Below are 18,981 nucleotides of genomic sequence, written 5' to 3'. Positions count from 1 at the left end.
GTCAATGGAGAAATGCCTACATAATGGTGTAGAAAAAGCATCTTCCAGCAGAGGTTAATGCTGAAGCCAAACAGACAAAAGACAATGAGATACCAAATGTGTATTTCGAAAGCAAATAGGGTTCATTTGTCTTTAATGCTGACCGAAAGATCTCCATTTAATGTCATTGCTGTCTAGAAGAAATATTAACGCAATCTTGAGATATTTCTTTCCTATGCATATCAGTTGAGACAGAGTCAGATCACGTTGTTCTCCAATCAGGGGCCCTGTTTTGTCTTAATGCGTGAGCTATGGGCCTGTTAAAGCACTCCAGTCCATCATTGAAGAGTCTGGCGAGGAAAGAGTGCTTGCGAGAGAGAGAACAACAGAACATGGGAGAGGAAGAGAGTGATGAATGTGCAGAGTTCAGTAAATGGCTGCATTAGACTAATGGCTGATTACGGCAATTTACTGTAAGTCCTGCCAGGGAGCACATTCCAGGCCGCGGTGGTGGTTAATCTTACTCTGGGTTTAGGGGATGAGTGGATGAGGGGTCCCTGAGAAAGGGCCCTGGGCGCTGGGCTTTTGGTGTGGGTGAGCGGGGCCTATAGCGTGCCTCTAAACAGGCCAGCGTGAGCCTGCGGAAGAACACGCTCTCTGGCAGAGCTGCACTCAAGACCCCAAACTCGCTGGATTAATGCCGATTGTTTGGGAATGACTGTGAGCTCCGGACCACACAAGAAGAGTGCTGAAAGAAAGAGAGATGGAGGCAGGGATGGAAAAATAGAGAGAGAGAGAAAATAAAGAAAAAGACAGTAAAGCAGCGAGACAACTGCATCGAGTTACAGCAGATCTCCTCTTTATTCCATCACTTTATTCCTCTTCTGCTGGTTTTCATCTACAGTAACTTCCCTGTTCTTTCCCTCTGTTTCAGTGAATTTTGCACTCTCCACAAAAACATTAAAGTCCTAGTTCCCAAAATCCCCAAAATAAATATTCTGTCATTGTTTACATTATGTGCCCAAAAGTTGGTCCAAAACCTCATACTGTTGTTATTCTTTTCAGTGGAAACACAAAAGGAGAAATCTGATGCAGCTCTTTTACAGGCAATGACCACACTAATAGTGACCACAATTGTAAAGCACCAATAATGACTCTTGCACTATATTCCAAAAAATCATAAAATCGCTTTGTGTGATGAACAGGCAGAATTATATGCCATTGTCATGCCCTCCCATGAAGCTTAGGTCAAACATGCCATCATTCCAGGCTCATTCGAACAACATGACGCAAAACTGCAAAAACGTACATATTCACTGTAGTTTCCAAGTGAACCCTTGGGGCAGTAAAACACCAACATCTTTTGTTCCTTTTCACATAAATTATATTATCACAGGGGCAGAGTATCGATAAATAAATATTTATTTTCATGCAAAATATATGTTCCTTGCACAATATGACCTTAAAACACTTTTTACCATAGTGCATGATTTGTAAACAAATACAAAGCTCTGTAATGAAAGTCTAGATGACGCAGGCTAATTGGTCCTCAACTCAAACGTTGCAATCATATAATTCTCTATAGGGCACAGCTGATTGGTTCCTGTAGTATCAGTAGCCAATGAGCTTGCATGCTCAACTTTCAAGTGCTTGGTCAGCATTTGCCTTAGCAGTGCAGCTCGCTTTCAGAAACCCTCCACCTTCCCCAGCTCCACCTGTATAGATCTGCCACGGGTAATTCATGTGCACTATACTGTACAGCAGCAGCATGTCTTCCTCACAGCAGTGTGTCATGTATGCATTGGTAGTAACAAGTCCCATAATTGCTCTGCAGCAGCAGCAATAACAGCAGCGTCGCAGATCTATTACACCAAGACCAAATACATCAACACTGTCATACCCATTCCCATGCCAAACACTTCGAGAGTTGTCATGACATAATTACAGGTTAACGTGTGTTAAATGTATGGCTTTTCTGATGTAGTAAAGTTGCTCTAAAGCTCACCTGGTACAGCATTGCACTTGCGATGCGAAACACTCGAGTATGAATCAACATGGTTAATGACACTCTGCAAAAAAGTTCAAATCCTAGGAGAAGGGAGATAAATGGTATGGTTGCTTCAGCAAAATTAGTTTTTATCTCATGTTTGCTTTTTCTCATACTATCGGTTAGGCTTAGGATAGGGTACGTGTGGGTGTTACATTCATTTCAAATGTCATAGAGGTAATGAATTTTTGCCCCACTCACCTGACATTTCATTTCTGTACTGCTGTGATACGTACAACAACCAACATAATAAAACATTGCCAGTGCACTGTAATGTACCTGAAACAACATGTTTCAGATTTTACAGAAATGTAGGCAGTATTTCCAACGAGTCTAGGTTGCGCTTATAGGTCAGGTCATAGGTCATGATGTTTGGCCTCGAGACACACAAGAACCAAATGGCGTCAACCATTTTTGTAGCCTATACAGTCTTCTGTGGTCCAGTTCAAAGCTTTGGTGGAGGGGTTTTGTGTGTGTGTGTGTGTGTGTGTGTGTGTGTGTGTGTGTGTGTGTGTGTGTGTGTGTGTGTGTGTGTGTGTGTGTGTGTGTGTGTGTGTGTGTGTGTGTGTGTGTGTGTGTGTGTGTGTGTGTGTGTGTGTGTGTGTGTGTGTGTGTGTGTGTGTGTGTGTGTGTGTGTGTGTGTGTGTGTGAAAAAACAAGTAAAATTTCATTCTGTTTTATACTATATCATATGACTCCAGAAGACTTGGAATTTAGGAGTCATAAGGACTATTTTTATGATACTTTGTGTCCTTTTTGGTCACTCTGAACTGTTGTTGAATGAAACAGAGCTGCTTCAAAAATGTCCTAATGTGCTACTTTGGAAAAAAATCAAATAGTATAAGAGTCAGTAAATGAAAAGAAAATGTCATTGTGGGGTGAACTATCGCTTTAATTCTACCTGCCATGGGAGGTCCGGAAGAGATGGAGAAATAAAGGGAGAGAGAGAACGAAATAAAGGGAGAGAGAATGCTTTTGAGAGGGAAAACTAAAGGGCAAGTAATTAATCACAAAAACACAAGCACGCTTATTGATTTGCTTCACTCCTTCACACACAAACAGTCTCTTTCAAAGGCCAGGAAATGGCTGCATCCCCTGCAAAATATCCTCGGCTGACCAATGAGGTTAATTAGAGACTGCAACACACACAAACATGTTTACACACCAGTGAAGAACTGCTGGGACTGACAGATTTTGTGATGGAGTCTGAGTGGGCGGATGTAGAAGCAGAGAGGGTGGATGAGTCCGTCTGTACTGTACTGAAATGTCAGCACTAAGAATGAAACACAACAGACGGGACATGTGAGTATGCCAGCTGCAAGAAAGAGCCAAAAACATTTCTGCTTCAGTTTAAATCAGAAAATGGGCTCAATTTCCATTTCATGATTACTTTAATGCGCTGCGCTCATTTGGCAGGAGCAGAGACAGGAAGTAGGGATGGAGGGAGCGAGAAAAGGAGACTGGTGCACAAAGAGGTGAGAAGGCCATAAAATCTGTGGGTGCTTCTTCTCCTTACACAGTAAATCATGATTTCAGATGAGTTTACCTGGTGCTCGCACACTTAAACTCAAGACCGGAGCTAAAAAGGGGTCCCAGGTGCACGAGCAAGATTAGTGACAATGACTTTTTAGTTTTACTTTTTCCAGAGTCAGGGTGGACAGGGTTTTTAGCCTATACTGGGAAACAAAGTTGTGTTTAGTTACAGCTGCAACAATGAGCTTTTGAGGAAGATCTAGTGGATTTGCCAAAGTTTGCAATGTTTATTTATATATTTGCTAATTCAGGACAAGCCAGATCCAAACTTTTTGTCCAATTTCTTTGATAAAAAAAGGGTTTCACTTTATTTTGATGGTCCCGTTAAACACATTCTGTTGACTATAAGTAACGTTGCACCTACATGTCTACTAACTCTCATTAGAGTGTTAGTAGAGTATTAGTAGACTGGTAGAGTTATAATAAGTTGACATGTAGGTGCAAAGTTACCCATAGTCAGTAGAGTGTCTGTTGGGGGATCAACACAATAAAGAGTCATCAGATATTAAGTAGACAGTCTACTAATACTCTAATGAGAGTTAGTTGACATGTAGTTACAAAGTTACTCATAGCCAACAGAATGTTCAAAAGGGGCCATCAAAATAAAGTTATGTTACCAAAAAACATATGAAGAAAAAAAGAATATTTATTGTGTTATTTGCACACATCACATGACCATTCTCCAATGTCTTTGAATGTTTGAAAAATTCCACTTTGTTTTCTGCAATAATCAGTCCTTATTACTTTTGGATGGATGGAATTTCAGACCACAGTCAACTCACATTTTCCACAAATTTCTTTGGTGTTGATTGCGCAGAAGCGGAGACTGAACTGTCATTTATTTCAGATTTACCCGCTTTTAAACATCTCATTAAAAAAACATGTGTTGGGGTGCTTTAGATATGTCAATCAGACAGTCTCTTCCTGTCTGAGCAAGTGGGCGGGTCTTGGCCGGAATAAACTCCAGTGAGCACCACACTTTATAACCCAAGTCAGAAGTCTGGCTACTGAGAAGCTGGGACGAAAGTGACTTTTTAATCTTGTACTCTACCCTCACAGGATGGAGCGGTGTGAACTTTGACCCCACGTCTCTGTGCGTCTGTATGGTGCAGTGATGAGATGCGGGGCCCGGGGACAGCACTACAGGGGATTAATGTAGACTCACACAAAGACAGCCTGACACCCTAACTGACTGACTGACTGACTGACAGCACCCGGCCCACAGCCACTCGCTGCTAACCACAAGAAAAATTAGCAGTGCGGCTATATTCAACAGTCCCGGCTTTTTCTGTCCACTGCTGTTCCTGATTTTCATTCCAGAGCAATAAACACACGGATTTCTATTCCCCCTCCCTCTCAGCTGTCATCCCTCTCTTACTTTCACTTCTCCCTTATTCTTTTTTCCACAAGTTTCTCTCTCTTTGTCTGGAAGTTCGACATGCCGCCCCCTTTGCCAAACCTCCCCCCAGGCCCTCAAGTGCAGCTGCCAAAAATAAGACAGGCTGCCGAGGGGCCCTGGGGCCTTGTGTGTGTGTGTGTGTGTGTGTGTGTGTGTGTGTGTGTGTGTGTGTGTGTGTGTGTGTGTGTGTGTGTGTGTGTGTGTGTGTGTGTGTGTGTGTGTGTGTGTGTGTGTGTGTGTGTGTGTGTGTGTGTGTGTGTGTGTGTGTGTGTGTGTGTGTGTGTGTGCGCGCGCACTTACTCCTCCTGCCTGCTTGAGTACTTACCCGACTGTATTCAGCCACTTGGATCTGTTTATTTAATATTCAGTCAGCTGTGGGGAGTGAGGTTAGCCACAGCACATAAAAGTCAGGCAGCGTGACCGAGATATACCCCTCGCACACACACATTATACACAGATACACACACATGCCATCTCTAACACGTGCAAGCTCCCTCAGCAGTATATTTTTAAAAATACCAACGGATGTGTAAACAAAGTTTACAAACTCATGGCTTAAGTGCATGTGGGAGTATATGTATATACGTTAACACGTATTTTTATGGAATTGTTAGCACGGTTGGCTATATATCAAATCCATGCCTTTTACCATCTGATACCATCATGGTACCATAGTACCACTTCATTATATATTTAAAAGTATATAAAAGTGATATGTAAACAAAGTTTACAAACTTTGCATGTGTGCATAAAAAAGTGTGCTTGAGTTAATTGTATTGAATGTGCATTGTAGTGTACTTCAAATCTTAAAAGTAATTTTTTTGAAAAATTGTTATTGCAGATAATATAATAATACTGAAATTAAAGAGAGTATTTCATTGACACTTAAGTAAATAATGTCAAATTGTTTTGATTTTAAATCCTTGATTTAAAATTTTAATAAAATAAAGTGCACTTATTTTGATGTGTTGATTAACATACTAAGCACATGTTACTTGATTATAATTTTTAACTGCAGTGTTATTTAATATATTGCGTATGGTTAATATATTTTAAATGTTATAAATTGCTTTAAATGTTTAAATGTTATAAATCATTACAAATGTGAAATTTCAAATATATTAAAATAGATGACAAACACTATAAATGACATTAAAGTATATGGTAACACTTTACAATAAGGTATTAACTAACATCAACTAACAATGAGCAATACATTAGTTATATTATTTATTAATCTTTGTTAATGTTAGCTAATAAAATACAGCTGTGCATTGTTTGTTCATGTTAGTTCACAGTGCATTAACTAATGTTAAAAAAAACAATCTTTGATTTTAATAACATATTAGTAAATGTTGAAATTAATATTAACTAAGATTAATAAATGCTGCAGAAGTATTGTTCATTCTTAGTTCATGTTAACTAAGGTAGTTAACTAATGTTAACTAATGAACCTTATTGTAAAGTGTTACCAAGTATATTTTAGTTTGCCTTAAATGCTTGTCAGTACATTTAACCATATGTCAAAGACAATATACAGTATTTAAGTCCTACTTAAGTGGGTAAAAAAAGCATTATGAATATGGTACATAATAATTTCATACCATATATGTATCAATACCATATAAAGTACTGACACTGTACTTCACGTAAGTATGTGTTCTGTGACCTGAGTGACGTCAACACTAATATCTTCAGTCATGCTGACCAGGTGCTTCCAATCTTGACAATATATAAATATTCAATTAAATGAAAAATCTTGCCTGTGACATTTCATGATAAATAATAATGTAATTTTATTTTGACCTAGCTGAATTTTGAATACATCAGATATCCATAAAACTCTGATGAATGATAAGTTCACTAGATGATTTCTCCGAACCTCAAAACACTTTGATGTTTTGAACGGTTCACTAAACAGAAACACAACACATCCATTACCCTTCTCATTACTGCCACGGGGAGAGAGCCTTATGAATACCAATTTTTGTGCAGGCACACGTGTTTTGCGGTAACAATCATTTTCGTAGCGGCCCTAAGTTCCTGCTGGGAACCATCCCAGCATGCTCCGGTTCAGCCAGGACTGGCAGACTCCATGGCAACCCCTGAGGTCAAGGGTCACGGGGAAAGGTTGCTTTTATCTGCTAATGAGGTCGGTACCTAATGTCTCTCTCGCCGTCTGTCCCTCTTTCCCCGCTGCATGGCAAGCAGGGGGCAGCGGCGAACTGAAAGAACAGACTTGACACCGATGCCATCCGTCCCCGGCATGGAGGGATCGGAGCCGAGGGGGGACTGGTCCCGAGAGCAGAAAACAAAAGCTGCAAAAATTGCAGTCAGTCCCCTGGAGGTCCACCTTGCTGTGTTTAACGTCTTCTCATGCTAATATCCTGTGATCGGCGGTTAGGAGATCTGATGGATTGTCAAAGGTCTCAAATAGCTGATGGGCTACAGTGACTGCGATACAGAGGACAACAGATCTCCTGTGGAGAAGGTTGGGACCCCTCTCTGTATCTGTTGCACTAAACATCTATCCCTGGATTTTATGCGGCCTATATGCTAACACATTTGTTTATGCTCAGTTTGTTTCAAACAATGACACGATAAAGACTGTTAGAATATTCAATATTCTGATCTTTAAAACAACTGTTCAAAACAAAATGTTCTGTGTGTGCGTTAATTTGTTCCATCCGTCTGTTTATGACTAGCATGCTAAGCTAGTGCACAACCTAGTTGTGCTAACAAACAATGCGTGTAAATAGATATGTTTTGATTTAAAGAGTTAGTTCACCCCAAAATGAAAATTCTGTCATTATTTACTCACCCTCATGTCGTTCCAAACCTGTAAGACTTTTGTTCATCTTCAGAACACAAATGAAATCGGAGAGATTTCTGTCCCTACACTGACAGTTTACACAACTACCACTTTGACGCTTCAAAATGTTCATAAAGAGATTGTCTCCTGAAGGCTCACGATCGCTTTATACGATGAACAGATTTCATTTAAGCTTTTATTGACATAAACATTCATCAACTCACACATCAGTTTGCTTGACGTCCGAGAACCAATGAGGTTCATTCTTGTGTTACGCATCACGTTTGAGCTTCAAGAACCAACGAAGTTTGGAACCAAAGAAAGTACGGTTGAGCTTCTGTTTATGTTAATATGTGAATAAAAGCCTAAATTCAATCTGTTCATCATATAAAGCGATCGAGTCTCTTCAGAAAATTTGGACTAAACCTCTCATTTGATATGGATTCATTTTACAATCTGAACATTTTGAAGCGTCAAAGTGGTAGTTGCATGTCACAGCTGTTTCTGGAGGGACAGAAATCTCTTAGATTTCATTTAAAATATCTTCATTTGTGTATCGAAGATGAACGAAAGTAATGAAGGTTTGGAAAGACATGAGGGTGAGTGAATAATGACATAATTTTCATTTTTGGGTGAACTATCCCTTTTAAAAAAGAATCACACATTGCAATGGGGAAACAGTTTGCACTCACTTGTATATTTTAACAGGTAATTCTCACAAGAACATTAATTGGACATAGTGACATGCACATTTCCGTCCCAAATTCTCATTATCGTAATATGTATAAAAAAAAATTGTTTTCAAAAATTGATTACAACAACACAAAAAAAGATGTATTTATAAATGTCCTTGGCAAGTTTTGGGAGATTCACATTCCAGAACCTCATACACCCCATCATGATGTAAAGGCCTGAGAAAAGAGTCCATTAACTCCTGATTTAGCCTGAGTGTCATGTAGTCGCTTTTGTGTACTTGTGACAATCTCTGAATAGACATCACAACCCTCCTCCCACTGCCCTCTCCTCCCACCTCTCTCTCTCTTCTGAGGGAACACTGTAAAGAGGTTTTCCGTCACATGTGTACGAGCAGTGAGGCCTTTGTCTCGAGGCCAAGCTGTTTGTTTGTCCTTTAAGTGAGTGGCCAGCCTCACACATTGAATGAAGAGGGTGGTGAGAGATAAACAAAGAGACATCGATAGGGAGGAGAGGTGGACTAGTAGAACAAGACCTGTAGGGATGATGATGGACATTCCTGTGGGATTAGCTGATAAACAAGACCTAAAGACAAGGACCATGGGAAATTAGACAACCAGAACAAACATGATTTATTAAAAATGTATTATCAAATAAATACTTTCAGTCTTTGATGCTAATTAGTTAATACAACAGTCCTTCCATTCTAAAATGCATGGCCTACATAGACAGTGGACTTATAAGACAGCATCCTTTTTGAAGCTTAGAAAAAAGTTCCCAGTACATTCTTCAAAATATTTTAATTTATGTTCCAGAAGAAAGAAATTCACACAGGTTTGGAATGACATGACAGAGTAAATTATGGCAGAATTGCATTGTTGGTTAAACTATCCCTTTAAGCAGTTCAGAGGTCATAATGGAAATTGCTTTTGCCTGTGGCTTTTAAGTTCAATAAGAACTCGTTTATAAAAACAGGAAGTAATGTAAGTATTTTGTAATGATTGGAACCACATTTACGCTGCCTTACAAAAACGTACCAAAAGAAGGTGTGCACACACACTTACTGTGTCCTGTAGTGATAATCTGCAATACAGGTACTGTTATATAGAATAAAAATATAAAAATTAGGGGTGTAAATCGGACAGTTCATCACGATACGATACGATATCGATTCTCTCAGCCAGCGATACGATATTTGCCGATACCTCAAAAAATTCTGCGATACGATTACGATTCGATTGGATTCAGGGCTATATCGATCGATTAATCGATATTTAGATATTATGTTCACACATCAGTTACATTTTTATTAACTCACAAATGCAACCAAAATATATAACATGAACGTTTAATTAAGCTCTTTGAAAATTGCACACCCTCTCCCAATTGGGACATTTACAACAGAAGAGGTCATTTGCAAGTACTCCGTTCTTGTTCATTTTCATAAATCATGTTTTTTATTATTATTTTGCATTCCAAGAAAATATCAATCAAACTGCAGCTGGGTAGTTTTGATTAATAATAATAATAACTTAAAAAATACAGGAAAATTACTAAATTAAAGTTAATTGAAAGTATGCTTTAATATGTTAAAAGTTTTTGTTTTTTTTAGCAGAGCAGAGCAGATACATTAACATTTCATCTTTCTGAGTCAAACAAAACCAAGTAAATGCTATGATAAATAATACAACACTCGGTTAATCTTTGTAACGTTAATCTCCTCAGCTGACATAGACGCCTGACAAACTTTGTTGTTGTGATTAACGTACACGCAATACAGTGAGCTTTTCCCTCACCACTAAACGAGCTGCTTTAGTAAGGTTCCGTGAAAATGTTTCAGCTTTTATTTTCCTTTTACGCCCCGAAGAAGATATCACGGGTTCATCAAGTTCATTGAAATTATCCATCCTCGATCACTTTTAGTCAGCTTTGACGAAACTCCTCTTAGCCAGCGCGTCTTTTCAAAGTGACATCTGACCTGAATTCTGCGCGCTGAGTCGCTAAAACGGACTTAAGGCCAATTTATACTTCTGCGTCGGGTGCGCGTAGAAGGTACGGCGTAGCATACGCATTGACGTGTACCATACGTCGTACCCTTCGCCGTACCCTGACGCGCACCTCCTCAAAAATGTAACTACGCGTCGCGGCGACGCGGACCGCAAGATCTGTGATTGGTTGGCTGGATAGTATCGCGATCATTCCGGAAATGCGTAGGAGGAAACGCGATGCTATCCAGCCGACCAATCACAGATCTTGCGGTCCGCGTCGCCGCGACGCGTAGTTACATTTTTGAGGAGGTGCGCGTCAGGGTACGGCGAAGGGTACGACGTATGGTACACGTCAATGCGTATGCTACACCGTACCTTCTACGCGAACCCGACGCAGAAGTATAAATTGGCCTGTACACTACGGCGTACACTCGACGCAGAAGTATAAATTGGCCTTTATCGTGTTGTGTTCACCAACAAGGGTGCGACGACTGCTTGTCTGTTTCTGCTGTAAAACATGAACTCGCGATGCCTTGACAGCGGACAATACCGGCTTTTGTGAAAAAAATTGTTTAGGGTTCAGTCAGTCTTGTCAGGCGTCTATTTCAGGAGATTAACGTTATAAAGACACACCGGCAGACGGTATGGTTGGTGAGTAAACGAAAATGTGCGCTTTGGCGGAAGGATGTTACGTGAGAATGCAGAGTGTCAAAATAAAGGTGTATATCGATATTTTACATGTGGAATCGATGCATCGTATTGTTAGACGTTATATCGATGCATCGATCCATATCGATGTATCGTTACACCCCTAATAAAAATAGAATGTCCGAATCCACTTTTGCTAGTTTAACGACAGGAAAAATGGTCTAAAAGGGTTGTCCTTATCTCATAATGAGTAATGGGTGTGTTTTGGGATTTACGTTCATTAATTCAATCAGAGTCTCATCTCCCATTCCCTTTACATGCCAGTTGCGCTCGCGCCATGGCAGATTCGCTATTTACATGACGGAATTTGATAGTGGAAAGACCGAACGGAACGGCAAACGGAACGGTAAACGGAACGGCAAACGGAGCTGCTCGCGCGCGAGGTAAAAGTGCGCAAGCAGATCATCTACGGGACCAAGCCGGATTCCAACATATCTTTATGTACACAATAATAATCTTTTACATTGTATTCCTTTTATTTTAAAAATTTTGCATGTTTGTGTGCTGCTGTGCGTCCCTGTGTGTTTAATAAGCAGAGTGTACGCATGTTGTGGACCCGCCTAAAGGCGCACATTACTAACGCGATCATTAAACAACAAAAAAAATATTGTGCCATTGACTTTAGACCAGGTTTCAGTTGGTCAAAGGCACGGTCTATTTCTGTTGCCTCAAAATAGCAACGCGCCTACAATGCGCCAGAACACACCTTGTTTTCAGACCAGCACACCCATGGGCGCACAAATGGGCGCAAATGCATTTGCTATTTAAACAACGTGGCGCAGGACGTGAAAATTATAACTGCGTCGGACTGAAACTAGCAAAAAAGACTTGCATCGCGCTTGGCGCTGCATTGCGCCGGGTGTAAGATAGGGCCTAATAACCTACTCTGTACAAGTGATGCTGTCTTCAAATTTGGCAAATTAAATCTTACCATGTATCTGGAATGCATGTGATGGTTTAAAATACAATCTATGTAGGCGGCTCAATAGAATTTGGTACAGATGCCTAAGAGTGTTTTACTATCTAGATTGACAGTTCTGACATCTGCTAAATGAAAATATATAATATGATATAATTAAAATGTATATAAATATTTTCTTTTTTTAATTTGATTTTATTGGCTGGATGGAAACCCAGAATCCCAGAACTGGATCAGACAAAGAGCTGTGACACCCGGACAGCTGTGGCAGGAACGTCTGGGGCAGTCCCAACAGGAACTTTTGAGACATGGGGAACATGACAGGAACATGATTATCTTAAACTTTACACCTGCTCTGACTTATTGATCAAATTATTCTAAGCTGTAAGATCTGAGTTTCAGAAATCAAGAAAACTTCATGCATATTCCAAATGGCCATCTTATATAGTCACTTGTCTCAGTTTTGTATGATTTGAAATTATAATTGGACTACTTGTTTAAGATAATGAGCTTATTGACTTACCAGGTTTGGACCAGAGTTTCACTTTGAGCATTTGCAGATCGAAGAAAGTTGGAAAATGTCCTCACACCATTCTGAATAACAGAATCCCCAATGACCTGGAACTCGGGAGGGGAGTACATACTACACCTGGAGGAAAGAGATTGTGTCTGATGTGTAAGTTTGCAATGCCACTGCAGTTTTTTTCTGTTTCCATTCAAATACAAGAAATATCTAAAAGCTACAGTATTTGATTAACAATAGTGATGCTACAAATTTGAGCATTGGTCTGTCCAAAAATATATGCTTGTTGTTCGCTTGTTGTTGCTTTAATGAAAAATGCCTGGTTAAATAATAATGTAATCATCACTAGAGTTGTAGAGGCTGTATGCAAGAATTTACCTGTATTATGTAATGTACACGTGTTGACTGGGCAGTTTTGATATCACATAATATATGATTTAAGTACCCAAACACACACAGGGAGGGTAAGATGTGTCGGTGGGTTCCCCTGTATCTTTGTTATGAAAGTTCTGTATAAATTTAGCAGGGACTTTGCACAAATGCTAAGTATTATTATGAAAAAAAAAAGAAAAAAAAAATGTTCTTTGCATTTCAAAATGTCAGATTAAGCCAGATGAATTGCCCAAAAGTCAAATCTAGCCTACATGTGTGTTTTTCTTCATGATGTTGCTGGTTTCGGGATACCTGTTTGACACCACAAAATCCCTGGAGCAACATTTGCAACCACAAAGAATGAGTAAGCTTGACATTCAAGTGTTCTAGCAGGACCTATGGATTGAAGTTAACTAATTTGTGCATTTGAACTGAGTAACATTTAGTCGCTCACACAAATCACAACGTAATGCATTTATATCAGTCATTTTAGTTTTGACCTCAGATATGATTTGATGCTGCCTTCACGTGCTATCGGAAATGTCCTTCCCACTTCTGAAGTCGTGATTATGATGGCATCTTTTTCAAATTTTGACTTGAGAGGGCATGTCCAAATTTTTAACAAGGAAACTAATAATATGTACGATAATTCATGTGAAGGCAGCATAAGTATGCCTACTCCACTCTGTTTGGAAACTACACATTCAAATTCACATTCAGATCGTGTGATTTGAATGTCCTCTGTCCTCCTAGAATTTCAGCAAACCTCAAGCGAAAAACAACGTGATTTTTGTAGAGCATTTCTGAATACATTACTCTGCTGCATGTCCAGTAAATCACATCTGCAGTGCAGTGCTGCCAACAAGGTCTCTCTCCCAAGTGCTTTTTTGTCAGTTTTTGCAATAAATAGCCTACCTGTGACTATACATTTATTTGCCTGTTACGTGTTTTATATTGTTGAGAAGTGGGGAGGTTTAGGGTTGCGGTGGAGTTAGATGTTCCAAAATATCTATGAAAGTATAAATATTTATAAAATCATTTATACTTTTAAAAATGCAAAGAATTAAATGCATCTTGATCTGAAGCTGTGCATTAAAAAGTGACCCCAAAGGGTCCTGACCAAGCATATGTGACGAGTTTAGGAGTGAGAACGTGTTGCCCATGCATCTGTCCTTCCCCGATATCCCAGAGTCCCTTGCAACAAGTGTTAAGACTTTTAGCCCGTCCAAAACACACGTTAAAATCACACATCTGCTCTTAAAAGTTTACCAGTAATAACTTATTATCAATTGGCATGAGGTCCTTCTCTTTTATGACCTCTATAAAACTAGAATCCAACATGATTCTATTACAAACACCCATATTATTCTGCTCAAAATCTAATTGCATCGAACACAAGAATAAGCCACTCGCAGCCTGTGAGCATATGGGCATTCAGCACACTGAACATTTGGAAAACTATTTATGGAGATCTCGTCCTTGAGTAGATCTCGCAGAGCACTCAATCATAAAAATGAATGATTTTACTTTTCCTCAGAGCTTCTCGTTTATCTAAGCAACAGACGCACCATCGGATTGGCCCATATCTCAAAATGCCATCAAAGACCAAGGACTTAGGAAGGAAATAATGTTATATTGGCTCAACATTGAGTTACAGATCCGAATTAAAATAGGCCTTTTTAGTGGTGTTTGTGAAGGCAAAAATACTACTAAAAATATAATCCCGAAAATACTATCAGATGGGGTGGTGGACTTGTTGGGCCAGTGAGAAACCACCTTAACCACCTAAAACACCCAAGGAGCCATCCAGAGGGGTGTGTTTCCCAAGAGCATCGTTAGCCAACTATGGTTGCAAGTTCCGTCGTTATCAGTATAGTTCAACGAGTCAGTGTTTCCCGAAACCATTGTTCCAACGAACATTCGCAAACTGCATCGCAAAGTTGTGTAGTTGGAACGACAGCTCTCGAGCTGTGGTTGGAAGCAGAGTTTCTAGTTTGCATGACATGTGGACTTAATAAATCCTTATCTTGAGCAAAATAAGCAAGCTGACAGTACAACCTGTGTCTTTTATTTAGAAGACATACAAATGTAATTTATGTCTTTAGTTTGTCAAGAGATTTAAAGCACCGTTTTTGAAGAGTGCGCATGTGCGAACGTGCTCTACCACGCAAGTACGAGCCTATGATTGAATCTGGAAATAAAGAAAAATTTGAGAAAAATGAGAAACTGTCCTCAGATGCCATGTTCGTAATTTATAGTAAACATCTAGCATTAATTTGATCTCAAACAGATTCATTAAGATAAGTTATTACTCCACCACCTGCGTGACGTCATAAACCAACGTGGTTGAACGACCAATTTGCGACAGTACGTTTTTGGGAAACAGTCGTGACTAGCTAGTTGATTTCTTCAACGATGCATCGTACTATGGTAGTGAAGCAGCGAGTTACGTCGCTGTACGGAAACGCACCCCAGGACAGCTTGGCAACCAAATAGCAGTGCCCTGAAACAACACCCTAGATCGCTGTAGGGATCGTTTTTTTTCTTTCAAATATTTCTTAAAAATGGTTTAATAATCCAATTTAATAACCCAATAATCTGAGGGTCAATGAATAAGTCAATTGTCCAAGTTAACAGCAAAAAAAAAAAAAATGGTTTTAAACTTTTATATCAATTTATGTCATTATATAGGCTACCAGAAAAAAATCAATTTAATGAAATTTGTGTTTATTTTTTTAATGCAAAAGTAATTAATGTAAGTAAGTGTACAAATTTAAGATAAAAGGCATTTTTTAACAAATATAATGAATTATGATTTCATAAATATCATTGGGTCTTCTTGTGGGAGTCGCACTACATCACGTTTACAGCCTGAACTAAACTTGCCTTGTCATAAAAGCGTCAAATTACCTGATATTTTAAGACACTTGTAGACCTGACACTGGGGCTGTGATGAATAAGTAATTACTTACCACATTACACATTAATTCAAACTAAAGTATGTCTTATGAATGTGTGTATCGATGTAATTCTGACGTACATTAGCCTCACGTGACCTACAGTCCGGCCAGAGGTCGTCACGGTACTTTTAGTCTATTATTTTATGAATACTGTGAACTTAGTCATAATATTTCACATATTGTTTTTTGCCCACTATATAGTTGGGAAGTATGTGATCAGCCACAGTCATAAGGGTCTACATAGGAATTCCCTTTTTATGACATAATTTCCTATTTTGATTCTGCACAATATATATAATATATACAATATATGAAGAGATGTATTGAAGCGTTTGTAGGCCTATGTATGATTGTGTTTTTAATATATTTTGGTATCACTTGACACAAACCAAAGTAACCACACAAGCTCAAGACTGTATCTTCTCAGCTATGGTAAGCGTCCGCCAGCACGTTTCGATCGCACTCCTCTTTCTAAAGGTCTGATCTCACCCATCAGCAATGGCAGGCCTGACATTATCAGGGGAATTCTCCTCTTCCAGCCTGGTACATAGAAGAGATTCCAGCACTATCTGCCTCACTGGCTTTCTAACAGTCCCGCTGTGTCAAATTAGACTGTATTCACATCTGGCATCTGAGTCAAATGAAAGAAGCATAATTAAAGCTTTTTTTATTTGCATTGTTTCTGGTTTAATAACGAATGAGTGAAAGGTCGTGCGGAGTGGAGGGATGAACCGCTTTTGTTCGGCCGTTGCTTTGCACAAATGATCTTTATCTTCACACTTCTCATACACTCCCTCTCTCCGTAGTTCTTTCTTCGCTGGCTGTATGTGTGTGTGTGTGTGTGTAAAGTGTTGTGACAACTCCTATCCCGGAGTGCTTAAGCGCACATTCCATTCCTCCTAGCGGTCCCTCGGGTACGGCCCACCCTTTTCAATTAGAGCCGCAGCCAGAGAAAGACCAACAGGTGCAGAGGCCACAAAACAAGATGAATTAGGCACCAAGCCAATGCAGCCACTGAAACACATACAATTACAGCCACCCAAACACACACACACACACACACCAAAGCAGTTCACATACAATTTGGACATATTTGTCGCCGGTTAAGCTGCGGTTTTGAGGTTCCAGCGCTGAGATGTTACAGGCTGCTTTTCTGGCCTTCTGTTGGACATTCTTAAGACACACTGTCAGCTGGACTCGTTCTGCGCATCTCAGCATCGAGCGCATAAATATTCTTGATCTCATCCTCTGTTCGAGCTCCAGTCCCATAAAAGCAACATGGTTTATGTTCTGTCAACTTTTCACGCACGCTGGACTAATGAGACGAGCAGTTGATCGGTGTGCATTACCATCCATCATTGACCTCTTACCAGACGTTCTCGAATATGGATTGAACGATTGAATATGGATCAAAAGAGTTTACTGGTTCAGAGCGAATTCAGAGGGCGGCTCAGTTTTTAATAACAGACAGGTTTCTGGCAATGACCCTTCATGCCTTTTTCCCTTTTTTCTGTCTAAAGACCATGATATTCAATAAAGGCACTTTAGCCTGGAGGAATCATGCAGAATTCATGTTTTAAAGACTGAAACAGACATATCTAACCAATTTAAGTTGGTGAACTTTTAAAAGGGTTGTATGAACAATGAAATGATAAACTAAATGATGAACAGTCAACTATTAAAATAGTAGATCATTAAAGGAGTGGTTGAATATGATTTCACTTTTCTAACTTTAGTTAGTGTGTAATGTTGCTGTTTGAGCATGAACAACATCTGCAAAGTTACAACGCTCAAAGTTTAAAGCAAAGGGAGATATTTGCTTTTAAAGAAATTGCTTTTTAAGGACTACAACAAACGGCTGGTTGGGACTACACAACATTCCTCCCTGGTTAGTGACATCACCAACCCTAAAATGTACATAAACCCCGGAACACGATTTATAGATTATCAAGACAGAATATGCTAATCAATAACTAGAAGATAACTACACATAAGCTACATAAATTCATCAACTAACAATTCAGAAATGTTGTCTATATGTTGTCGAGTCTCTCCATCTTTCTGACTTCGGTTTGAACATAAAAGGCTTAAAGTGTGAGGTAACAGACATGAGCTCTTGAAGCTCCGCCCCCTGTGCTGGGAGCAGCAGCTCATTTGCATTTAAAGGGACAGACACAAAACAAGGCGCCCTCAAAAAGTGACAATTTTAACATGCTATATAAAAATATCTGTGGGGTATTTTGAGCTAAAACTTCACATACACACTCTGGGGACATTAGAGATTTATTTTACATCTTGTGAAAAGCGCATTAAACCACCCTTTTAATGATCTGTATGCTTAGCAAAGGCCACCCTTTACATTAATGTTAATGTGTATTTACATGAGTAAGTCATATTTACTTGTGGACATTTTTCAAATGACAAATTCTTATTATTATTGGTGGTAAGGCAATCATCACTATTAGCTCACTGAGGTTACAAACCCTTTGTGTAACTGTAGAATATGTTGAAGGAGTCTCTTGTGCTCACAAAGTCTGCATTTATTTAATAAAAAATACAGTAAAAACAGTAATAATGTGAAATATTATTACAATTTAAAATAGCTGGTTTCCTTTGAAATATATTTTAAAATGTAATTTATTCCTGTGATGTAAAGCTGAATTTTCAGCAGCATAACTTCAGTCTTCATTGTCACCTGATCCTTCAGAAATCTATATCTATAAGCGAGGAGTCTACTCCAAAATGAAAATGTTTTTAACGTTTGTTACTAAAGCAGATGTTGAAACAGATTGACGAGTGTTTATTTCCCCTTGTGGCTGAGCCGTGTCTCATACCTGTAACCTGTTATTTTAAAAACATACAGACCCTCAGGTCCTGTGTACATCATACAGACTTAAATCAAATGAAAATTCCTAGTAAATCCACAAAGGCCAGTAGAGAACAAAGGAGTACCTTTGCTCTCATAAGAACACTCTTCTCCTTTTGAAATACAATTTCAGTCCGTGCGTTTCAGCAGCCGAGCAGATTTTTCCCATTATATAAAAGTTG

Source organism: Leuciscus leuciscus (assembly GCF_965113295.1).
Source record: "Leuciscus leuciscus genome assembly, chromosome: 10".
Classification (NCBI taxonomy): domain Eukaryota; kingdom Metazoa; phylum Chordata; class Actinopteri; order Cypriniformes; family Leuciscidae; genus Leuciscus; species Leuciscus leuciscus.
The sequence above is the reverse complement of the archived record's forward strand: the minus strand, read 5'-3'. Positions refer to the sequence as shown.